Raw genomic sequence first — 27297 nt, 5'->3', positions numbered from 1 at the left:
CTTCTTTTCTTCCTTTTGCAGAGATATTCCACTTTCCTTGGTCTTTGTATGACCTCATCTGGTTTCATGATTATGACACTATTTTCTATTTTTTATATACTATGTGTAAGCTTACCATAAACCTAAGCTAAACCAATAAACTTAAAGGCATCTGCAAATCTTGAAACAGTTCTGTGATGGCTAATTTTGTGTCAATTTGGCTAGGTTACGGTGCCCAGTTATTTGGTGAAGCACTAGTCTAGATATTGCTATGAAGGTATTTTTGTAGATGGGATTAAGGAAATTTCCCTTGATAATATGGGTAGGTTTAAGAGAAAATATTGAGGTTTCCCAGAGAAGAGAATTTCTGCCTCAAGACTACACCATAATCTCTCACCTGAGTTTCCAGTTTGCTGACCCTACAGACTTCAGATTTACCAGGCATCACAAAAGCCTGAGCTAATTCTTTATATATATATATAAAACCCCCTTCTGTTTCCCTGGAGAACAAACTGACAGATAAAAATTCTCTTCAAGACCTCATGCCTGCAAGTATTAGAAATGTTAGTTGGCTGGAATGGTGTATGAATCAGGACATATGGCTGCAAACACCAGAAAGGCCAGCTTAAATCAACTTTATCAATAAGAAATATTTCTATCTTCCCAGCCTTGTGACTCCGAAGGGAAGAGAGGAAAAGCACCTTACTTGAACTAACATAGTAGTCATATGGAAGATTCTGACTGCCCCATCTGGGCCCTTAGGCTCATCTCTAAACGAATCACTGTTGCTAAAGGTGTGGGTGACTCTGATTGGCCTGACATGGTCCCTTGCCTATACTTGCAGCAGAGCACTATCATGTGGGGGACATTTTCTCAAAGAAGAGAGGTTAGCTGTTACCATAAGGTTTTCAGATAAAATAGGGAAGAGTGTCTAGGGAGAAGGAACAGCATGGGTAAGCACCTGGATTGGAAAGAAGAAACTGAATTGTATCAGACTGAAGAGAGTGGAAGCAGAAGATGAAACAGGAAATCATGCTGGAATTTGAAGCCTAGGCTAATAAACAGCCACCAGAATGATTTTTAGTCAACATAAATCAAGTTATATCATTGCCCTGACTTAACCACTTCAGGGATCCCATTGTATACATTTAGGCTACGGACTATGGCACTATGGAATAAGACTGCCTGAATTTCAAGTCTAATGCTGCTTACTACCTATATGACTCAGAGCAAGTTATCTCTTTGCACCTCAGTTTCCATATCTGTGCAATAGTAATCACCTTGAAGATTTGTTGTGAAAATTAAATGAGCCAAATATATAAAGGTTAGAAAAGTGCCTTGTATATGGCAAATGCTATCTAAGTGTTATTTGTTATTATTATGATTCAACAGCTACTATATGCCAGGCATTGAAGAAGAATGAAATGGTCTTTACAAAGAAGGAGTGTGTGACTCACTAGAGAAATTTCAGTAAGGATGTCGGATAGTGTTGGGTGACATTTTGAGTTGGGTGATTGTGATTTTTTTTAAGGCTTCCAATCTGCCCACATTCAAAAATTATCCAGGCTGTCATTTACGGATTTCAGAGTTAGACACACAAACCTGGATTTGCCCTTTACTAACCAAGTGTCTCCATTCAATAAGCCACAGTTTCCTTATCTGTGGTATGGGGACATTAAAATCACTTAACTTATAGTGTAATTACAGAGAGTAAAGAAGATGATATATATCTGTATTTATGTGTGTACTTATAAACTTCTTAGTAAAGTACCTGTCACATGGTAAGAACTCACTAAATAGTAGTTATTATTAATCCTAGTAAAGAAGTGACAGTAACGAGATATTTTTTCAATGCAAACTTCTATGTTTAATTTATGAATCTTAATGATACATGCTCTGAGTTATTGAGAAATGAGATTCATTATTAGTTGTTTGAAATATACCTCAAAGAGGAAAATTACACTTTGAAATATTACCCTAGTAAGAGTGGAGTGGAAAAAGCAGAATAGAAATAAGCAAGTCAAATATTTTATGGAAAATACTTATGGATCTCTTAAAGTTTTGACAGTGAAAATATGTTTATAAGTGATTTGTATATTAAAAAGAAGAAAATAAATAGTGGCAAAATATTTCCTTAGTTGCTGAAAAATTAAACGAACTTTCTAAAACTTGCTTATGCAGCTTTAAATTTTTCTTTATCTTCATTTCTAATTTATAAGGAACCAAACAAATTGAGTGATTTTGCAGAGTGCAAAGGCTTTGCTCTCTAAAAAATAGTCTGATTTGTGTATCTATGCTTGTCATTTTCAAAACCTGTTTTCAAGTCTTCTTCTAGCCTTCTTGTCTCTAGACATGCATCATCATTGCTACAGGCAAATGGGTTTAATTTTTATTATGATCTAACACAAAATGGAAAGTGAAATATGAAGAGGATTTTTCCATTTCTATAGCAATAGGTTAACATTAAATCTATCTTTATGATGTTTACTTTTGAGGTATCCTGCCAAAACACAATTGATTGATAGGCTTGAAATTAAAACCAGGAATGGGAAGGCTCATTCCATAAATCGGGGTTGAGGATTATGAAGCCAAGGTCATTTTCTTTATTGCTCTTTGTGGGAAGGAGAATTGGGTAAACAAACTTAAATGAGTCTGTGGGCCTGGAGGCCCTGCAGGGATACAAACAGAAGATGCTGTTACTGGCCTCAGGGAGCTCATAAATATGTGACAGACAAATTCCAACCCCTCAAGAAACAAACCAGAAACAATGGAAAGGAAAACTGACAAATGCCTGCAGCTGAACTGACTAGGGGGGAAAAAAAGAGGAAATGTGAATTATAAGGTGAAATATCCAGTAAATATCCTGCAATTATTCTGCATTCTATAGGCCAGAACATGATTCTAATTCTTTCCTTTCCAGAACTGTCAACACAGTTTACTGAGGAAGCTTTTTTCTCCAACATTTAAAACAATGGGAAGGAGGGAGGGAGAAGGGGTAGGTACCTCCCCCTTCTCCCTCCCTCCTTCCCATTTTTTAAAAAGATTTATTTATTTCTCTCCCCTTACTCCCCGCTTCCCTTCCCCACTCCCCTGCCCATTGTCTGCTCTCTGTGTCCATTCACTGTATGTTCTTCTGTGTCCACTTGTATTCTCATCAGGTGGCACTGGGGATCTGTGTCTCTTTTTGTTGCATCATCTTGCTACATCAGTTCTCTGCGTGTGTGGCACCACTCCTGGGCAGGCTGCACTTTTGTGTATGTGTGTGTTGGGGGGGTGGCTTTCCTTGCTTGGTGCACTCCTTGTGCGTGGGACTCCCCTATGCAGGGGACACCCTTTCGTGGCACAGCACTCCTTGTGTGCATCAGTGCTGTGCATGGGCCAGCTTACCACACGGGTCAGGAGGCCCTGGGTTTGAACCCTGGACCTCCCATACGGTAGGTGGACGCTCTATCAGTTGAGCCAAATCTGCTTCCTTCCCCTATATTTTTGATGTAACGTTTATGTAACCCAAAGCTCCTTTAAAAATAAAAATTATAAATTATATTATTAAAAAAGTGACTTGCAATGAAAAAAAAGAGGGAGAATAAAGATTCGTTTGGTTAAGATTTTACCTATAACCTGCTATGCAAAAGACAGATATTAATAGGCCCAAATGATCCTCCTAAAAAAATGCAAGTATAAACTATGTATATGAAAAGAAGTACACACTGTGTCTATTTTCAAAAGAAAAGATTTATTTCAAACTTGCAAGGAACAAATGCTTTGTTTGTTATTCAATTTAGTTCCTTTTTAACCACCACACTTTCTCCTAGACCTATATATGAATGTCCCCCGTCTTATTTCTCTGTTGTTTTTCCTGTGTTTTTATTCTTATTCTCCTTTTTCTGGCTATTCTGTCTGGTGAAACTAGACAATGGTTCCCTGCATGGATGAGAAAGTAAAAACAAATGAGGAACATCAACACAGGGTTACCAATTTTCTTTCTGTTTTGCTAATAACAGATATCAAAAACAAACACCTAAAAAATTGAATAAATTTAGTTTTATGTAAAATTCCTATATTGAACTTTTTTCTCTCATTTCATCTCAGATTGCTGAAAAATGCTGTCTGGTCCCAATCTGGGAAACCACTTTGGGTCTACTGCTCTAAACTGGAGGAATTAAGATCTAAAGCTTCAGCTTATGAATAAGAAGCTAGTTCTCTATTTTATTGGTTCTGTGATTATAAAATATTTGCATTGAAAGTTTAAAAAATCATATTTACTTTTTTGTGAAAGGAAAACATAGTCTTCAATGGCTTTCCATCATGTTTAGGATGAAGTCTGCACTTTGGAAAAGGGTTTACATTATCATTATCAGCTTCCTATCATCTATTATTACTGTCTCTTTTCCTTCCCCTTGTGCTCCCCTTCCTCCGTCAGGTCCTATGTACACATCAATCTGATATCCAGACTTCTTGGATAGTCAGGCTCATTTATGCTTTTATATATGCTGTTCCTTCTGTGGGATTTTCTGTTTAAAGCCCAATTTGAAAACCAACTCCTTCTTCCTGGGTACCTATGGGTAGAGTTACTGGTTTCTTCCTTTGTGCCCTATTCACTAATAATTTTTAATACCCCTTATAATCTTGTATGGCAATGTTTTATTTATATATTCCCTTCCAGAGTAGGAGCTCCTTGAAGGTAGACACTACATATGTTGAAATTTAAAAAAAATTCACATTCCATACACTCTATCCAAGGTGTATGATCAATGGCTTTTAGTATAATCACAATGTTGTGCATTCATCATCATGTACTTTTAGATGTTTGTGACACAAATAATACACATTCCTGGTAAGTTAAAATATATTAGACAAAATTCGTCTACTCCAGGTGTTGAAATCATAGTCTTTTGTTTTTAGTATGATTAAGATTTGAGACAAGATTCCTCCTGCACTGGTCTGTGAAGAAAAAAGGAAGTAATATAGAAATTTATTTTCCCCTGGCAGGAATTCTGCTATTTTGGCCACTGTCTGTACTATCCAGTACCCCTCCCCACTGCTCCTACCAGTCCTTAGAAGACAGATGTCAGGTGATTTTATTTTGTTTTTGTTTTTGATTGTTAAAGTGATGTGGGCTATGGGTGGAAGGCTCTTTGTCTCTTCAGAGATAACTAAGTTGTTTGATATTCAGAGATAACTAAGTTGTTTGTGGTATGGAACGGTAAGAGGCTGCAGTCCTGCCCTTAGGGACAGTGGCAGCGGCTCCAGTCCCAGGAAATGTTTAACAATGCAAGGGCTATAAACTTTAAGTATTTAGGGGAAATGCAAAAAGTAAATATGCTAAAAGCTTATCTAGACTATCTGGAGTCCATGCTAAAAGCTTACCTAAGATGTGTGGAAGAGATATATGCTAATTGAAGCCTATTGAGAACTGAAACAAAGGGACCATTTGGCCTTTCCTCTCTGTATAAAAGACGTTTGAAAATCTTGTTCCGGGCTCGGGATTCAAACAGAAGTTCCCGAGTCCGGCGGCTGTCAATAAACCATTTTTCCTTCTCAAAATCATTCCTGAGTCCTGGCCTCTCTATACTCAAATAATTGAGCTTCTTTCTAATTCCACAACAAAAGCACTCCCCACCCCCACATATATGTGTATATGAATTAAAAATACCTTGATGGATGTATTTATATGTATCTATATACTTATAGCTATATCCATACCAAAAGGTAAGCCATACTTATGTTTTCATTTATTGTGAATATCTTTCCATGCCAATAAATGTACTTTCATTTAGTCCTTTTAAATAGCTGACCAATGAGCAAATGCCTAAATGTGTAGATGCCGCAAGCCAGCAGACACCAAAGACTGTGGGCGGCAGATGGGGCTCAGGGTGTTGAGCCACTGCCTCCTGTGTGGGAGGTCCCGGGTTTGGTTCCCAGTGCCTCCTGGAGAAGGTGAGCAAACAATGAGCAGACAGGCAAGAGAACCATCTGGACGAGGGAAAGGATAAATAAACAAATCTTTAAAAAAAAATAGCTGCCTAGATAGACCAGATGGTTGTATCTTATTTGTATTTTTTAATTCTCTAGCACAGTGTCTGGAATAAATATTTGTTGAATGAAGGAAAAAGAGAAAACGTTCTCCTCAGTTCTTTTATCTAAGCCTGGTTTGAGAATTCATGAGTCCTGCAGTGACCTTAAATGCAGCCTCCAGCGGGAAAACAGGAAGGAAAACGAAAGGGAAGTGGTGACCATGGAATGACTCATTCTGTTTTTGTGTTTAATTCCCTCTTACCATAAAGTAAAAAAATATAGCCTGAAAAAATATGTGGATTCACAAAACATCATCATCATTTCCTTACTAAAATGACAATGTGGCAACATATGATTATGAGAATTGATTTGGATGCCCAGATTATACGCTCTTGACGCAGGGTGCAATGGTTATCTTAACTAAAACATTATCTTTACCGAGATATTAAGGATTCTGACATCAGGCTATGGAATAACGTATTTGAGAAAATGACAAAATTGATTTGAGAAATACTTTTGATATATGAACTGAGCATTATATGACTGGGAAGGACCTACCCTCAGAGTTCCTAAAATGGGTTAATGAAGTGATGGAGCACTCCTAACCAGGAAGACAGAGAAGAAACTTCTTTATCTCAAAACTTCTTCAAAGATTTTAACCTCTACTTGGCACCTAGAACTCTCTCTTTTCTCTACTGTTCTCCTTATTCATTTGGCTGCATAATGATTGAAGTAAGATTTGAAGGTGCCATGGTTCCAGCCCCAAATCACCATCTGTAAAACCAAGGCCTGCTGTTGCCCAGAGGAACTCCCAGAGATCCTCTTCTCAAGGCTTGTTGGATGAGTCACAGTTCTTAATTGGGAGAGAGGGTGGTAGTAAGTTTGTGGCTTTTGTGGACTCCAGAAAAGATCATGTCCTTATAGCTAATTCATTCCTGTGGGTGTGAACCCATTAAAGGTGGGACCTTTTGATTAGATTATTTCTGTAAGGCATGACCCAGGGTGGTCTTAATCCTTTCATTGGAGTCCTTTAAACACAGGATGAATATGGAGAGAGAGACTGGAGCTCAGAGAGAAGCCTCCAGAAGCTGAGAGAGGAAGACATGGAAACTAGGCAGCTGAAATTGATGAGACACAGAGGAGAAGGGAGATGCTGCCATGTGCCTTCCCTTTAGGATCGCAAGCAGCTGGTCTTTGGGAAGATAATGTTGCCTGATACCTTGATTTGGACGTTTTGCTCAGCCTCAGAACTGTAAGCTTGTAAGGGAAGAAATCCCCATTGTAAAAGCCAAACCTTTCTGGTATACTGCTTTTGGCAGCTTTTAACAAACTAAAACAAAGGTTTTTACTGAACATTCTCCCAAAACAGGATTTAGGAAATAAGTGTGGCCACCTACACTGTGGGTTGCCAACTCAAGAACCAGTGCCCCCTTTCCTTGCTAGCAAAGATTCAACTTTGCATGTTCACTTCTGTCTCTTGGACTCAAGAGTAAAAGCCTAATCAGAGCCAGCATTCCTATTCTCTTGTCAAGATTGGTTTTGTGATGAGTATGTAATCTAGTTCTAGCCAGTGAAAATTCAGTTGGAGAGGTTCTGGGGAAAAAAGTCTCATGCTTACTGAGAGGTCCAGGAAGAAACAGATATCTGGCTTATATTGGATGTTGTGTTGCCTGGGATTGATGCAAAGAAATGCGGAGGCCACCTCATAACATGGAGATTCTGCCCAACATGATGAGGATGGCAGAGCAGAGAAAAATGGAAAGAATAAGCTTCCCTGATGAATTTGATAAGCACTGAATTAATATATTCTGGAAGTAGCCACCTACTACTATATCGCTAGCATATTTCTGCTTAGATAGCAGGTATTCCAGACTATTTGCCAAAATGACCATGTGTGAAATGAAAGGTTTGGATTAAATGATACTGTAGATCCATCTTGACTCTAAGGTACCGTGATGATGTCTAACCCGAAGTGGAACTATGATTCTCAGAGATAAATGGAAGTTTGACAATTGAATAGGAAAAACAGGAAAACTGTAAATGTGAGTGGTGGGGAAATACAAATATCTTGAACTTTTAAAAAGATGAGTGCTTTTAAAACTTCTATTTTTAGAAATCTTCATGCATGATATTTACTTTATTCCCCTTATTTTATAGTTTATTTTTTAATGTAGTTGTAGGTGACATTTACTTTTCCATGACTATCTGAAATAGCTCTTTGCAGATGCAGAAAGTCTCATTGTTTGGGAGGAATGTGCTGAAAATAGAATTTCCTACTATGTGATCAATCATAAATCTTTTACGTGACTGCCAATATTTTGGAATTTATTGTAGAGTTTCTGCCCTTGTTTTAAATTTTGCACATCCCTGACATGTTGAACTTGGAGGGGGATTTGCTTTGCTTGAGGGAAAAACTCCAGTGGGCTATTTTTGAACTTGCTTTTGCCATTTAGACTTGGAAATATTGTATTTCCAAGATACTTATCCCTGAATAAACTTACAATGTAGATGTAAAAGTGTGCCAAGTCAAGAAGTTAATCTTCTGCTGGTGTGTTTTTTCATAGAGGATTTCTTTTTGTGTAGATTAAATAATGGGTACAAAAACAAATGTAAGATGGGGAAAGTATACAAGGTTCAAGGACTCAAACTTCTCCCTTATAATGTATCTCATATTTTCATTTATAAGGTTTCTGAACATAGGAAGGACACACATACAACCCCCCAGAAAATCTATGCTTTGTTTTAGCTGATGATGGATCAAATCTCTGTTTTTCCACCGCTACCTCAATTAGTTCTATTGGTTCACACGAAAAATGGCAGCTAGGTACATGATAGCTACTTGGAAGGTTCCGTTGCAGATATGGAGTAGAGGTGATTTGTAGAGCAGATAATAGGAGGAAGACAATGAAGGTTGCAGTGAGAGGATTAAAAAATGAGAATGGGAAGCTTCTTCTGTTCCATGACCTGCCATAGAAAATGGAGGCTTTTCCCAGCTGCGTCATTGAAGTAGAAATCCTGCTATGTCCTTGTTTAGAAGCAGACATGACATGGAAAATTTCACATAGTGGCCTGCTGCTAAGGCCAAAGCAAGTGTAAACCACAGAAGTGGAAGGCACTCAAAATGCTTTTGACTGATGGCTATTTTCTCAAAGTAAAAGCGTCCATTTAACTAACTGGTTTTCCCTTTCTGTAATACATAATGTTTCAGTATCTTGTACCTTTATTCATGCTATTCCCTGTCTGTAAACATCCCTCTTTCGCCACTCACCTTCTGCCCATTTCCCAAATTTGGTAACACCTAAGCATTGCTTTAAGGCTCCCTTGCTCTTTGAAACCTTTCCTGATCCCATTTCTACCTATAAACATCAATTTCTTCATCAACAAACATGATAATGCCTATATTTTGTTGTAATGAGAAGAATTTGACATCCTGGTTTCAAGTTCCCTGCTGTACATGGTAAAATGTATATAGTCCAGTAATATTTCAGTGCATTTATTTTGTTTCTATATCTTTTTCTTTCTACTGTGCTATTGACCTTTTCAGGGAAAGACGGATTCCTTCTTATCTTTACATCTCTGGAATTCATCACAGAGCTTGGCTCATTAGAAGGGTTCAATATATGCTTGTTTATTGAACTGCATAAGTAAATGAAGTGGGGGGTGTTCAGACAATAAATTGGTAAGGGTTAAAAGTTTTCAAAGCATTACCTGGTAGATATGTGCATTGATGGTCATGAATCTATTGCTACTTCAAACACTGGATACCTTAAGAGAGTGAAAAGACAAGCCACAGACTGGCAGACACTATTTGCAAAGCACATATCCAATAGAAGACTTGAATCCAAATTATACAATAAGCTCTTAAAAACTCAACAATAAGAAAACAAACAACCCGAGAAAAAAAACAGAAAATGATCTGGGTACCTCACTAAAGAAGATGTACAGTAGCAAATAAGCATATGAAAATATATTCAAAATCATGTCATTAGAAAATTGCAAGTTAAAACAACTATGAGATACTGCTACACATCTATCAGAATGACTAAACTCCTTAACACTGACAACACCAGATGCTGGTGTTGTTCATTGCTGATAGGAATGCAAAACGGTATAGTCACATTGGAATAGATTGACATTTACAAAGCTAAACATATTCATATCATGTGACCCAGCAATTGGACTCCTAGGTATTTACTGAAACGAACTGAAAACTTTGGTCTACATAGAAATCTGCATATGAATATTGATTGCTCAAATTGGAAACAACCAAGATGTCCTTCAATAGGTGAATGGATAAACAAATTGTGGTACATCCGTTCAATGGAGTACTATTCAGCAATAAAAAGAAATGAGCTTGAAACTATGAAAAAGCATAGTGGAATCTTAAATGCATATTGCTACGAGAAAGACGTCACTATGAAAAAGCTAAATCCTGTATGATTCCAATTATATGACATTCTGGAAAAGGCAAAACTACAGAAACAGTAAAAATATCAGTGATGCCAGGTGTTCAGGGAGAGGGGGAGTGAGATGAATAGGTAGAGAACAGGGCATTTTTAGGGCAGTGAAACTAATCTGTATGATAATGCAATGATGTATATATGATATTGTGTATTTACTAAAACTTGTAGAACTGTACAACACAAAGAGTGAACTTTAATGGAAACAATGGACTTTAGTTAATAATAATGTAACAATATTGGCTCAGTTGATATTAACAAATGTATCACACTAAAACAAGATGTTAATATTAGAGAAACTGTGTGTGTGTTAGGGAAGGTGGTACTGATGTAAATGGGAACTTTCTGCATTTCCTGAACATTTTTCGGTAAACATAAAACTTCTTTAAAAAAATAAAGTCTATTAAAAGACTGCATTCCCACTGGGGGGTGTAGCACCCCAGTGGTGAGCATCCCTTCCCTGTTCCACCTTGGAATCCTGCTATTAGTATCCTACCTGGAATTATCTTCTTTCCCCGCAAGTAAACCCTGTGGGATCAAAGACAAAATGAATAACTCATCTTCTGAAAAAAAAAAAGCTTGCAAATTTGCATCTAAATTTATTCAAATTTTAGCTGTCACCAAGTATTTACTAATTATTATAATGTTCCAGGCACTATGCTAACCCACACAAGGGGTAAAGGATTCTGTAACTTGCCAAATATGCAGAAGTTATCATCTCACCTTTGAAATTCCCAAGAAAAAATTCCAGAAGGCAGTTCACTAGGGCCCTGCATTTTAATTTTTTCCATATATTTACAGGTTGTGAATGAAATGTTAAGCAGGAAATCTCTCCTCTACTCTGGAAGGTATTTGAGTATCCTGGAAACACTGTGAACTTTGGAGGCAGGCAGACCAGTCTTTGAATCCCTGCTCTTCATTTGGAGGTATGTAGCTTGAGTAATTCACTCAATACCTATAAACATCAATTTCTTCGTCAACAAACATGATAATGCCTATATTTTGTTGTAATTAGAATTAAATGAGACAATGGACCTGTGAATGTATCCAGGAAATAACAGATGCTCAGAACATGGTAGATACTCTTAGTATTATTATCCTTTCATATGGTTCAGAGTTCTAAAAGTAATTCCCTTCAGCAAATCTTGTGACATTCCTTTTAAGTGTGTATCCCTGGCAAATTTAGAGTAGACTCCACATAATAAGCAATATCATCTGGAGTGATAAGGATTGCTTGTAACATCCTGTAAAGATAACTTGATAGAGAAAAGAACTGACAAGAGAACACCAGGGCTCCCATCATTTTAATATTGAGATTTCTTCCTTGAAGTCTTGGAACCACTTCAGGCCCAGAATCCTTCTGTTTGACTTTCCTGAGACTGGATGGGTGATAGCATTTCTACACTCAAAGAATAACACAAAGCATAGAATTTGCATTATGGAGTCAAGAAAACACAAGTCTAAAAAGCATCTTTGCCTCTTATTAATTAATTGAACTTGTTAAAGTTAATGAAATAGCCCCTGGTAGACAGAATAACGATCCCCTAAAGATTTCCACATCCTAATCTCTGGAACATGTGGATTTGTTACCATCCATGGCAAAAGGGGTTTTGCTGTGTGATTAAGTTAAGGATCTTGAGATGGGGAGAGTATCCTGAATTATCTGGGTGGGCTCAATGAAATCACAAAGGTCCACCAGGGAACTTAAGTTTTGGTGGAGAGACAAGTAATAAACAAGTAAAGAATATTTTTAAGTAGTGCAAATTTGTGTGAAGAAATAAAGTAGATAAAGAGGATAAAGTACGTGAATGAGAGGATGTCTCATAGATGGGGTGCTCAGGGACTCGTTGCAGAGATGGTATTTGAGCACAGAAGCAGATGAGCAGGGGGTGGGAGCAACACAGCTGAGGTGCTTCCACAGGATGGGACTGGAATTGACCAAGGCCAGTGCACCTGGAGCAGAGCCAGCGAGCAAGCGAGGGCTACAAAATGACAGTGCAGCAAGTTGGAGACCAGGGGAAAGGTTTGTTCTGAATTCAACAGGAGGCCTATTTTGGTAAGCCTTCAGTATAAGCAGCCATTGCCTACACCCTTCAGTCCTTTGCCTCTTTCTATTAGGTTTTTTCACTGCAGTAATAAATTATCATGACTTAATGCCTTAAAACAACATCTATTTATTATCACACAGTTTCCAAGGGGCAGGAGTCCAAATACTCTCCTCTAGTTCTCTGCAGTTAAGATGTCAGCTGGGGCTGCATTCTTGGCTGATTTTCGGGGTTCCCTTCCAGGCTCACATGTTTGTTGGTAGAACGTTTTTTGTAGTTTGCTTCTAGATGCCTAGTAAGAATCTCTGAACTGAAGACTTCCTTGTTCAGGTCAGGCCAACCCAGGATCATCTTCCTTTGATGAACTCAAAGTCAATTGATTAAGGACTTCAATTATACCTGCACATCTCTCTTACCTTTGTCATATAAGGTAATATAATCATGGTAGTGATGTCCCACCATATTTACAGGCCCTGCCCACTCTCAAGGGAAGGCATTCTACAGGGCGTGTCCACCAGAGTATGGGAATCCTAGGGCCATGTTAGAATTCCATCTACCACACCCTCTATGATACTCATCGACCAGAACTCCAAACCACCTTTATATTAAGCACTTCATTTACTCCAGGCCTGCATATAGTTGGGAAAAAAACACACGATTTTGCTGACTGGTCGTATTTTAAATTCTTAACCACAAATTCAACCACTAACTTCAATTAGGCCTTTAGGATTTTCAGAAACCCTGCTATAGTTTTCTAGTTGATTTGTACTTTTCTTCCTCTAGATGAATATTTAATTCCTTTTCCTCTAAGACTCCTCAATCTTCTTCAATCCCTTTTAGTGAGAATTAAAGTGGCAGATGACTTCCTCATGCCCATAAAAACCCATATACCATCTTACCTGTATCTGTGCCCAAACACTTTGCTTTCCCTCTTCTCAGACTGATAAGCTGTCTACAAGTCTATCACAGTCCAATACTTCCATTCATTGCCCTGAATCACTTCTCTTTACACATTTAAAGACATTTCTCCTGTAATTGTCTCCCCAACCCCACCCATGGCTCTCTCATCTATTTGCCCGTTGCTTATTGTTTGTGCTCGTTGTCTGCTTGTTGTTTTTTGCTTATTGTCTGCTCATTGTCTGCTTGTTTTTTTTTCTTTGGGAGGCACTAGGAACCAAACCCTGAGCCTCCTATGTGGGAGGCGAGCACTCAAGTGATTGAGCTACATCCTCTCCCTGCTTGTTTTGTTTTTGTTAATTGTCTGTTCATTGTTTGCTTGATGTCTTACTCATTGTTTTTGCTCATTGTCTGCTTGTTGTCTGTGCATTGTTTGTCTTCTTTAGGAGGTACCAGGAACTGAACTCAGGACCTCCCAGGTGGGAGGCGGGCTCTCAACTGCTTGAGCGACATCCACTTCCCTAATTGTCTCTTATTTATCCTCCATCATCCAATTTTTCTGTCCTGCTGAATCACCTCTCTCTGCATAGAAACATGTTATATCCTTTTCCTAGCTTAAAAAAATCTCTCTCATGACCCAAATACTGCCTGAGTACCCTATTTCCTTTTTAGCGAAGTTCCTTAAAAATTGCCTGTGGTCAGTTTCTCTCACAGAACTTTCTAACTTCCTTTTCTCCATTCTCTCTTGAGTCCTCTTCTATCAGGCTATAATCCCCACCATTCTCTAGCAACAGTTCTTGCCAAAGTCATAAATGACCAAGCTCCTCTTTGCCAAACCCAGCGGTCAGTTATCAGTTTTCATCTTTGTGGTAGGTTGATATTATTGATGAATTCCAAAAAGAAATAATGATTAAGTTTGTAAACTGGTCTATTCCTCTGGGCTAGTGATGCCCTTAGACTGTACTGAATTCAGAGGTTTCACTTTTACATGATTGAATTATGATTAGGGCTCTGATTGAGCCACATCAATAGGATGTTGAGTCCCTGCCCACCGAGAGAGACATGGCTGAGGACAGAGTTTGGAGTTTTAATGTTGGAGCCCTGGGAAGTAAACACACAGGGAAGCAGATATGTAAGGAAGGAGAGAAGGCTCCATTGGATATGGCAGAGTCCTCGGAAAGGGAGACAAGCAATTAGCCTGATGGTCTGCAGCTGAACTTGTGGAGCTAGCAGAGCAGCTGAGCCCAGAGAGAAACAGAGCCCTGGAAAGAGAGAGGAGACTTATTTCTGCCTGCAGCTGATATTGGAAGAAGCGGAGACCATGGAGCTTTAAGGGGAAGAGGAAGCCTGAACCCTTACAGATGTCGGCAGTCATCTTCTCCATGTGGCAACAGACTTTGGTGAGAGAAGTAACTTAGGCTTTATGCCTGAAAACTGTAAACTTCTACCCCAGATAAATACCCTTTTATAAAAGCCTACAGATTTCTGGTATTTTGCAGCAGCACCCTTTTAGCTGACTAATACAATCTTACGTAAGCATTTCACACAGTGGAGCACTTTTTCACATGGTTTCCAGGACAACACAGTCTTCTGATTTTCCTCATTCATGACATATAATAGCATGATATTCAATAGTTAAATGCATAAAAGGAGAGTGTAAGAGAGTGTGCATATAATGATACTACTTGTGTAAAAAACATATTTTGAAGTGCATATGCATAAACTATATCTGGAAGGAAACATGAACCATTGGCTGTTTCCAAGACAGGGGATCTTGGTGGCTGGGACAGGATTTATGCCCTTTTGTATCTTTTGAATTTTATACCATGTAACTATAATACCTATTCAAAAGTAAAGGCACACCAACTTACACATAGGAATTTATTGGTTGAGTTATGCCAGAAGTGGTGGCAAACCTATGGCAGCTACGAGACTGATGCTGCCAACTTCCTTGCTGGAGTCACCAGGAGGCTATGGCCACAGAGACTATAGCATCCCCAGGGCTCTCTGGTCCATGAACAACAGCACCGAGATTTTTCATGTGAAGCACATGTTTTGGCAGCAGGGCTAATTAAATGATTTTGTTCCCTAATAACACAATGTCAAAGAGCAACATTGCTCACAAATTCCTTTATGCCTGTGGAAAAAACATGTCAAGACAGAATTAACATGAAGTAAGAGGTAATCAAGGGAAGCAGATGCGGCTCAAGTGATAAGGCCTCCCCCTACCACATGGAAGGAACCAGGGTCGATCCCTGGGACCTTCTGGTGAAAAAGAAGAAGAGAAAGCATGCTTGCACGGTGAGCCAGTGCCTACGTGGTGAGCCAGTGCCTGCACAAGTGAGTCGTGCAGCAAGATAATGATGCAACAGAAAAGAGATAAAGGGGAGAGTCAAAGAGAAGTGCAGCAGAAACCAGTAACTGAGGTAGCACAATTGACCTGGAACCTCTCTTCATATCATAGGTCCCCAGGATTGAATCCCTCTGAATTCTAGAGGAGAAAGACTAGAAGAGAAGACAAAAAAAGAGAGAAATAGAGACAGAAGATCACACAGCGAATGGACACAGACAACAAAAACAGCAGGGCGGGGTGGAGGACGGGAAAATAAATCTTTAGGGGGAAAAAAAAAGAGGGGATCAAGAACTTAAGCTCTTCCTCAAAACCTCGTAACACCAGAGAAATGTAAAGGGAAGAAAGAAAAAATTCACTGAAGGGAAAGTAAACAGAACAATCATTAAAGATACAATTGAAAGGAACCTTGAGTGTATATTAATTTTTAATTTAAATTGTTTCCTTGGTGACAGTGTAATTGTTGCTAAATTTTATATATGTCAATTTTGTATTATTTGTTGCTCATAAACTATGCAATCTTCTGTTTCTTCATTCCCAGCTAAAACAATTCTGTCTTAGCTCATAGCAATGGATACATTTAAGTTCTTCAGCATTGTGTTCTAAGATAGCAATAATGGCGGTGGTGATGTTAAGGTGAATGTATGTATGTGGAGAGTATCTGTGTTTGCACGGGTATCTTGTGAGAAGGATGTGGGTGGAGATTCCTCTTTAAAAATTACTCAATGTCTAAATGAGTCATGGAAAGATTTTTCTCAGTCTTTACGAGAATCCTCACTTCCCCATTTCCAACTGAATCTGATCCCCCATGCTACCCTTCTATGTAGTTCAAGTTTTGATTTGGGGAATTTGAGAATAAAATCGTCCTTTCTTTTTTTATCTAGAGTCCTCTTTGCTAATCTTAAATTCTCAGGCTTCTTTAATTTACATTTGTTTATTCATTTATTATTTATTTACTTATTTCCATTCATTTGTTTGGTAGCTAGGTAGTGAAGAGTTTGGGGGAAATGCCAGGTTTTATTACCTACACTGTGAGAATGTCAAGAATGTATCCATACAGTGGAAGCAACTGAAATTTTAGGTTGTGTTGATACTTGCATGGGGTCAAGGAGGAGGGCAGTAATAGGTCCATGCCATGCTGACCTGATAATGCACAAAGTACATTGTACTCTCATGAGGATCATCCTATGAGAAAGTTGGAGGAATTAGGAAGAAAGGAGAGCATCATGCCTGCTTTTTTATAAAATTTTTTTTTTAAATTAATAGATCACAGGAATGTTACATTAAAAAACATAAAAAAACAAAAAATATAAGAGGTTACCGTATAACCCACTCCCCACCACATCATTTTTGTAAATTGTATTTTTTTGAAGATATATACAATGCACAAAAAATGTTACACTAAAAAATATAAGAGGTTCCTGTATACCCCCCACTCCTCCCACACCAACAATCTCCCTCATCATTGTAGCACCCTCATTGCACTCAGTGAACATATTTTGGGGCACTGTTGCACTACACAGATAATAGTTTACCCTGTAGTTCACACTCTCCCTCAGTACATTCAGTGGATTATGGCAGGATACAAAAGTCCAGCATCTGACCCTGCAATATCATTAAGGCAACTCACCCAAAAATGCCCCCACATCACATCTCTTCTACCATCTCCCTGCCCTCAGCAACTACTGTGGCCTCTTTCTCCACCTCGATGCTAAAATTTCTTCTATTATTCATTACAATAGTTTTATAGTAGAATATCAGTAAGTCCACTCTAGTGCATATTTTATTTCTCCATTCTGTGGACCCTGGGATGGCGATGTCCCGTCCACCTCTAGATCAAGAGGGGGCTTAGATTCCACATGGATGATGGATGCAATTCCTCAGTTTACAGTTGTAGGCACTCTTGATTCCCTGGTGTGGTGGTTGACCATCTTCACCTCCCTGTTAGCTGACCTGGGTAAGACCAAATGAACAAGAGAGTAGGAGTCGCCACTCTGCTGAGGCTCAGGGCCCAGCTGGCACATGGATAGTCCAGAGATTCAAGTCTCCTGAATATGGACCATCCCTAGCACCAACCACAGGTTCAGTAAAGGTGACAGAAGAGGCATGTGTAGAAAAGTCATATCTGAGTCCAGCTCCATCACACTCAGGAGCACAAATTGCAATGTAGGGCCCTCTGACATTGCACAGAGCTCCAAATCCATCTGGCATGATTACATACCCAGTGGATCTCTGTAGCCTTCAGGAGAACCAGTACCTAGGGTTGTATCTATTTTGGCTTTTTCTGGGGTCCTGCTGAGGTGTGCATACAACAATGACCCCTCTGATGACCTCCTGACTCTTTTTGGAAGACTCTTAGCTGTATCAACTCATTTGTCTTTGCCATTTCCCCTTTTTATTCAAGGTCAAAGAGCAGTTTTTAACACTTGATCCAACATATAGGCTCAGATATTCTGCTGGTCTGAGTTGACCTTTTTATTCGAGGTCTCTTTCTAGTTGCATCACCAGTTAGTGATTGGTAGTAATCCCTCGGCGCTAGGGAGGCTCATCCCCAGGAGTCATGTCCCACGGTGGGGGGAATGATGCCTGCTTTTAAACATTAAAACTGAGCATGAAGACAAGAGGTTAGACTGGAGGTAAATACAAGTAGTAATGTCTGGACCAAGTGTTGTAGGTAGGTACAGGATTTCAGACCAAAGGTCGCATAAAGCTGTAGGAAAAATAGTTTCTTTCTGATTGTCTAAACGACCTAGGGATTGAATGGGAAGGTTCAGGTACAGGGTCTACACTATTTCCAAAAGTGTTCCAGCATAGACTGGACAGGTTTAATTTTCAGTTGGATGATTGGAGAAGAAGACATTTCACATCTCTTTTCTTCTATTCATTTTCTAGAATACTGTCTCTGAACCTTTTCTGAGTCTTATATTCTTCTGAGAATCTAATGAAAGCTCTCACCTTTCACCCCAGAAACAAATGCACACAAGATAACATTTCCTTCTGTAAACTATATAAAAAACAGCCATAAAGACAACAGCTCTTAAGACCTAGATTCCCAATGATCAAAGATCAAATGTTGAAAATTATACCAATTTAGGTTATTACTTTGTTTGCAGAGTGTTTAAATAATTAGAGGTTTCATTAGAAACTAAAGATGCTTTTTAACCATGCTTCAAAAAAGAGTACTTTCCACTGAATTAATTTAGATACAGCACATAGGTCTTGGAAATTAATTTGTTTTTATGGATTCTGTAACAAATAGGTAAAAATAATAGCAGATTGAATATTTATTGGTTTGGAAAGTTTTGGTAAATATAATTTAAAATTTAGCTGAATTTAATTGCTAACTATAGTTTCATTCACAATATCAAACTTCACCTATCTTCTTATTTGGTCCTTGTGAGAATCCTGTGCTGCAGACAGAGTATTTATAATCACCCCACCTTACTAACGATCAAACTGTTTTAGAGAACTCAGTTCTCAGTTAACTAGGTAGTCTGAATCCAAAATTAGAGACAGTGTGTATATGATGAAGAGTCAGGTAAAACTGGATTCAGTTCCTGGTTCAGATGTGTGACCTTGCAGGATGTCTTCAAACCTCCGTTTCCTCATTTATAAAGTGAGGATAATAATAGTGTTAACCTTCTAGAAGTGTTGACAGACTTTAAGTGAGGTAATGCAAGTAAAGTGCTTAACACAAGGCTAGCACAGTTATTAAAAAGACAGTTAATGATAACCTTAAAACAAACCTAATTCTTTTGACCCTGTGTAGCACACTACCTTCCAAGACTCATTAATAGTTTTAATAAGAAATTTAATTTTGTTCATTAACCAGAAGGTTAGTATGATACAATGGTAAGACCAGAAGATCTATGTTTGATTCTTAATTCTGTCATTAGCAGTGTCATTTTAGGCAGGTCTTTTAACTCTCTGTTTTGGTTATCTAATGCTGTGTAACAAAATATTCCCAAAATTTGAGTGGCATAAAACAGCCCTACATTATGATCCTGATTCCTATTGATAAGGATTTAAGGCAGGGCACGATGAGGGAGGCTCGTCTCTGCTCCACTCAGCTTCAGCTGTTATGGCTGGAAGACTGAGAACTGGGATAATATGAGGGCTCACTCCATCTGATATGGTGGGTGGTTCTAGGGAAACTTGAACAGCTAGGAGTCAGGCAGTGTGGCTCTTCTGGCATTTCTCTGTACTTCTATATGGCTTCTTCATGTGGTCTTTCCAGCATGGCAGCTTCATGGTAGCTGAAGGTCCCAAGGCATGTGTTCTAAGAGACAGTCAGCCAGGTGGAATCTGTACTTCCTTTTCTAACCCAGTCTCAGAAGTACATAGCATCCCTTCTGTTGCATTATATTCACTACAAGTGAGTCGCTAAATCAGGTCTGTATTCAAGGAGAGGAGAATTAGACTCTTCCTTTCCACCTTTCTATGGAAAATTTAAAAATTGTCCTGCTCTCCAAACCTCATAACAAACTCTTCTTTGGTTAAGATCATGCACAAAAATTGTAAATATTTGGGCTGGGCTGTTGTATGAGAGCGAGAGACAGAGAGAGAGAGACAGAGACAGAGACAGAGAGACAGAGGCTTTATCTCTAGCCTCAAGGAGATTACAATCTGGTTAGGGATGACAATTTTTTCCTAAGAAAAGAAAACCAAGAGATTGAAGTAAAAATTTCCAAATGATAAAACTGTGATTGAAGTCAGGAAGAGCTATGATCTGGCTCCAGTCCTACCACTAACCTTCTGTGTGGAATCGGCCACGCTGTTCAATGTCTCTGGATTTCCATTCTTTATCAGAGCATATGGAGGTGAGGTGGAGCCTGTGTAGAGACTGTAGAGCTCTCTGCTACTTCTTTGGTGCTCCCTTAAGCAGCAAATCTGGCAATAATACGGAGTACAAAATTGAATCTACCTTAATTTATTAATTTCTTAAGATTTATCAAGCATGTTATATGTACTAAGTACGGTAGGAAAAGCGAAAGCGAAAGCTTTTTAACTCATGAACTGGTTCATCTAGACATACTATTATGTTTACTTACTATATTTACAAAGTAGAGGTGGAGAAATTTTCAGACAGAGATAGAAAATTGTTTCTTGGCAATTGATACACATGATGTAAAACAATATTAAAAAGACACATGAAAAATAAAACAGTCACAACCCTAAGAGATACATATGAAAATTATGCATAAATTTAACAGTTACAGGTCAACTAATTGTCTTCAGGGACTGACATTCCCTTGGGGATAAAGGACATGTTCTATCTCTAGGGGCAGCAGACCCTAGAGACTGCAACTTTAGTTGCATCTATCATTACCTTGTTTGGGTGAAAAAAGTTGCTTATCCTCACTCAACCTATAGCTACTTCTGTAGAGTAACAGACTTGAATTATGTAATTTATGGTTCCTTCAAGCTCTTTAAACCTTGAATTACTGACTTTTGCTTTTTATTTATAGCCATTTGTGACTCTAAATGCTGTATTAAAATGTTCTGTTTTTTCAGTCCCTCTCAATTAGAGATGGAGAGAACATGTCCATCCCAGAATTCTCAGAATTGGGGAATGAACTATGGACTAAAGTAGACTTACTGTTATTCTACTATAGACTTATTGTGATTCTAGCAATGGAAGAAATTATATCATTGATGTGGCGGCACAGGCCACTGGAGGATCTGAGGGCAGGGAGAGGAAAAAACAGGTATAATATGGAGGGGGCATTTTTGGAACTTGGGAATTGTCCTGAGTGACATTGCAATGACAGATATAGGCCATTATAAATCTTGCCATAACCACAATTGGGTGGGAGAAAGTGTAAACTACAATGTAAACTATAATCCATGCTTAGTGGCAATGCTCCAAAATGTGTTCATCTATTGTAGTGAATGAAGGAAATTGTTAATGTGGGAAAATGGGGAAGGTGTGGGGAGCAGGACATATGAGTATCCCCTATATTTTTATGTGACATTTGTATAATCTAAGTATATTTAAAAAAATAGAAGTCCATAAAAATGTTCTGTATTCTAACACTTATTGAGTGTTTATGGTGTAAATGGTTGACTATAGTAGAAATGTTCTTTATATATAATTTTATATTGAATGCTCCATAAAGTGAAAAGAGACAATTCTTCTAAAAACAACTTTATATTGTACTCAGATCCTTTCATATTACAAAGTGCATCACACATATATCTAGAAAATACTACTGTCCTAGCTTATGTGTCCCTGGACAATAGCATTTCATTGGTTAGGAGTCTGATTTTTATCTACCTTCTGGGTTTCTCCATTCTTGTCCTTTTAAGGTCCTTGTCTGACCAGTTACAGCACTTCTGGGCCCTAGCCCAAAGCTTCCTTGAAGGATAAACAATGTATTCCCATAGAAGAGGGATGAGACTGATTCTTAGCAGGCAGCACTGCTGGGGAAACTATCTATTAGGTCAAGGCAATCTGTGCTTTAGGAAAATGACTGAATTACACTTAATTATAGAATGACCCATTCCTTATATCCTAGCAAAGAGGAGTCTGGCCTACCTATATTTTTGAAGAGGAGGAAAGTCCAGCTTACATGTATTATCTTATTTAATTCTCAAACAACCTTAGAGCACATTTTGAGAAGCTTGCGGCACGAAAGGACTCAGTAGCTCGCCTGAGGTTAGAGAAAACAGCAAAAATAAAAAACATAGTAAGGGGCAGAGGCAGGAGTCAAGGTTAACTGCCAGAGCAAAAGATTTGCCTGGCTGTGGAAGGTAGGCTGTGGAGGGATGGTTCAGGGTATCTGGAGACTGATACAGGGCAGTCTAATCTAGGCATGGGGCAATGATGGTGGAGGAGGAAGGTGGAGAGAACAGCAGAGAAAGTTCAAAAGAAAAAATGTCAGAGCTTGGCAACAAACTGGAAGTAGGAGCTGAAGGAAGAAAAGAATATCATTATTGAGCATTAAAACCTGCCCTTGAGAAATGTATATGTTACTTATTTGACTGAAGAGTCTTCCTTGATTTACAAACAGAAAATTTAAAAATGTTCCCAGAACCAATAAAACGGTGCCCTCTCAAAGCATCATTTCCTGTTAGAGGACAGATTCCTTTAACACCACCTCAGGCCTATTCAATAAGTCACTTTTGGTTATGAGAAAGCCTTATTTCAGTTAGGGCCGACTTCATGGGTGTGTACCCGGGTCAGCCACCAAGGGTCCAATGCTTGGGGTTTAATGTCCTGCAGTTGCCGTCTTGAAATTCTTAATAATTTTATCTTGGAATTCATGTTTTGTAAATGAAGTCTGGTGTGACAATGAAAGCGTGCATCAGGGCCCTGGAGTTTCAGTTCACACAGCGTCCTCCTCCCTCGTTCTGGGACAGAGCCTTAGCTGCCCCTCCCGGGCCCAATACGGCCACCCTGCTGCCCTGTGACCACTCCGGACACAGAGGGCGAATGTGTGCCACGCAGGAGGGTCAGCTTCGCACACATCCCATGGCATCTTGGGGTGGGGCACGGCTGCTCCTCGGTGTACTTGGTGGGCAGCTCAGCGGGGTGAGCCTCTCAGCCATCTCTGGTTCTTGTACCTAGTGTGTCCTGCTGCTAAGGTTGCCAGGGTGGGTGGACGTGGGAAACTTCAGGCCCAAGTGTGCGACGGTACAGAGAGAGATGGGAACGAAAGGGAAAGGTTTTATATTTTAGTACCTTTAACAGTATTTTTTTCTTACTTTTTGTGCAAGGAACCTCATGTGTTCATTTGCACTGGGCCCCACAAATTATGTAGTCATGCCTGGTTATTATGTCTTAGTCCTCTTATCCATTTATAAACTCCAATCTCAGGTTCAATTCAACGTGTTTGGCCCCGCCCCCTGCTTTTCCTGGGCTTTTGCCTCCAGTGCTGGGGGTGGGGGCTGGGGGAAGCAAGCAGGTTTGGTGACACAGCAGACCAGCTCCATGCAGCGAAGGTGGGGATGCTGTTCACCTTGCTTGCTCTGGCTCCTGGACTGCAGAGCTGAGGTGGGCAGGTGGAGTTTCTTCCCAATCCTGCAGATGAAGGACTTGATCCCAAAGGGCTTTTCTAGGTTTTGGTAGTCTCTTGCAGGACATGGCTGTAACTTCTGGCTGACCTGTTTGGTTCGTGTGGCATTTATTAGAAGCAGGCAGGAATTCATTGATCAACCGTGGCCCCAATTACCTGGAAGCACAGGTAAATACCATCTTTTGTGCCTCTAGGAGAGTTATTGTGTCCCTGGCCTCTATCTGAACTTAAATTTTGTGTATCTGCTTTTAACAAAACATGAACTTCTCTTTAATTGTGAAAACATTTCATTATCTCCTAGGGCAGGAAAAGACCTTTAGCAGCACCTCCCAAAATCCCATTATCCACATTAAGACATATCATTTTGCAAGTGAAATGTAATTAATGTATCATTAATAAATATGTACCGAGTGTCTGTAACTTGACATTTAGGGAAATTTCGCACAAGGCATAGTCCTTATCCTGAAGGCCTTTTCAAACAAGAAAGATAGGACATAAATATAAAGATATCAGGAACAATATATGAAAATACATGTGAAGTACTAAAAGAATGGCATTGACAACAAGGGCTGTATAAATTGGAGATGAGAGATTTCTGTGAGATGGAGCATTTGGGGTAGTGTAGAACATGGAAGGCATAGAGCATAGTAAGACCTTGAAGAATGGGTACTAATTAGAGAAGCCATAAGAAGGAGAAAGGGTTTTCAGAGTGGGAGATAATTAAACCAAAGAGTAGAGTTCAAAATGTCCATATGGTGTTTGGGGAATTCTCCACAATACACAGAACCTTTGTTCATCTTCTCCTTTGAGAACTCCTAGCTCCTTCTCATAGCATGAGTTTTGCCCTTGAGACCATTCCTGCTCCAGGTGATCAGGAGGGCAAAATCATCAGCATTAATTATTTTAGGTTGCTACTATGATTGGGGGACTCTACTGGACTTCCTGGGCTTTAGCTCCTTCCAGCATTAGGTACAGGAGGCGACTTACCTTCACCATCCAGGTGTTAACTACTGAATCATCCACGGATATCCACAGATACAGGTAAACTCAGACACAGACCCAAAGATTAACATTAGCTCCCAGATATAGTAAAATACAGATACTTGTTCAGGAAATAAAGTCATTTCTCAAGGCAAAATATCTGTCTTAGTTTGGGTTCCCTAAAATCAGAGCCTGTGGCCAGGACTTGGGTGCCTGTGATCTATGGAGGAATCGCTCTTCAGGAGAAGCCTCCCAGGAATTGAGAAAGTCAGGGTAGGGAAGAGGTTGAGCCAGGCAAAGATATGGTCTCAGGTGACGCCTACACTCAGCCTGACCCAGGAATTGGGGGTAGGATGGCAGGGCTGGGTTCTGGAACATAAAATTGCACTAAAAGATGGTCTCTCCCTGAAGTAAGGGGCCTGGACTTCTGTAGCCCTTCTCAGGCACAGTTCGTCAACCCTGGTAGAAAGAGGGGAAATGAAGCTCTGGTTTTAAGCAGCTCCTTCCTGGCTGTAAGGAGAGGGCTTGGAGAAGGTGGTAGTTGTGAGTTGCTAGCAACCAACACTTCTACCGTGAATCTGGTAATATATAACCGGGCAGAATTGCACAGGCACTTCACTGCTCACAGTGTCTATACATCAGGACAGGGACTTTTACATTATTCTGCAGCTTATTGTCACTCTCCATTCTACCCTGGGCCCAGACTGCCCAGGTCCTACCTACATGAGAAACCAGGGCAGATCCAAAATCTCCTACTGGTAGCTACACCTAGAACTCAAAACGTTGACATTTCTTTTACTTGCTGTTGGATAAGGGCTGTCCATGGCAGGGCATGTTGTCCTTCGCACTATTCTCTATAAACTAAAGCAAGGCAAATATGGTCCTTCGGTGCAAACTGCCCCAGGGGTCAGGAACTGGAACAGCACATGTGTAGATTTCCTTTTTTCCAATTGCACAAGAAATAACATTGGCCTTGCTGCTGCAATATTTTGATTGATGAAATTTTGAAAATAGATTCATATTGAATCATTTTGCAGTATCAGAACAACATACTTCATCATTAAATGGAAAAACAAATCTATTTTAGACTCCTAAATTTTCTTACTGTAATTGAACCGTGAAGCTTTTAACATTAAGTGTAAAAAGAAATAGGATGATATACTTTTGCAAATTCTTATTAATTCTGATGTGGACAAGGGAAATGGCAGTTTTTGTGTGGCAGGTAGAAGTGAAGTGGGGGATGGAAAATGATAGGAATGAATTGTTCCTGATCAAAGAAAAGAAAACAGTATCATGTTAACAAAATCTGTTTTTCTCAAAATTGTCATGAAACTACAGATATAATACATTTTTAGAATTTTATACATGCAGACTTACAAAATGGGGATTCTAGGGTGCAAATGGCTTTATGGCCTTTAAAAATTAATAACAAATATTTCAGCTATTATAAACATTTTTTCCTAAATGTTATCTTTAAATACATAATATTCCATTTTATGAATGCATCATAATTTATTTACTTAACCCTCTATTGGATATTTAATGTAGTTCCTGGGCAATTACATTTTATTTTAATTATGCACAGTGCTGGACAAATTAAGATGGATAAATTGTCAGGATTCCTATTATTTGGTTATAAGAATGCCTTTGTCATTGAGCAAAATTTGTAAAAGTGTATTTGCATTTCAGAACAACAAAATTTACTAAGTGGGTACATTCATGATGAAATGCCTTATGCGATGGAGGTCGGCACTATTTAAAGGGTAATTTAATTTTCAAATTATCCAACGAATATGTACTTCCATAAGGAGAATTTTCCTTTCCAAGACATCTGAGGTAAAGGAAATTGGTATAATCCTTATTTCCACAGTACAATTAAGACAATGCTACAATAAAGTCATTATACTAAGCAATTATTGATGCTCAGAGAATGATTTTCAATTAGAAAAAACCCACTAATGACTTTTAATCACTAGTTTTTTAATCAGTTATTCATCACAAAGGAAATTTGAGAAATACCACTTTGCCTGAAAGTCAGTACAAACCACACCATGGTTCAGTCCCTCAGATGTTCTAGAGCCTGAGAAGCCAAGGTCAGTGTCCTTTCATCTAACTATCAATCTCTTACATTTCTTTTGCTTTGGATTTATTATTTATTTATTTTTATTTTTAAATTCAAACTTTATTTCAAATTCAAAAAATAAAATAACAGGCAAAACGCCGCTCAACAAGTTATGAAAGGCTTGCTCCTAAGAAGTTCTGTCCAGACACGTTTATCTCATCAAATTCCAACAACGATCTCAATTGTTCCTCCAGTGTTCGGAAAGATACACAGATGAACACAGATTAGTTTAATGATGTGGTCAAGGTCTTCTTATTAATGAAAACAATAAAGAATAGAAAAAATGCTTACTTATATTCATAGCTCACAAAACCAAACTCCGTATTCTTTTTTGTCCTTTAGTATTAATAAGGCACCTTCTTTTCTTTTGCTTCAAAAACATTACAACGTTGTTGTAAACTATACACTATAAAATGCATGAGTTTTATTT

The sequence above is a fragment of the Dasypus novemcinctus genome, chromosome 13, assembly GCF_030445035.2.
Source record: "Dasypus novemcinctus isolate mDasNov1 chromosome 13, mDasNov1.1.hap2, whole genome shotgun sequence".
NCBI lineage: Eukaryota > Metazoa > Chordata > Mammalia > Cingulata > Dasypodidae > Dasypus > Dasypus novemcinctus.
This window is presented reverse-complemented; position numbering follows the sequence as displayed.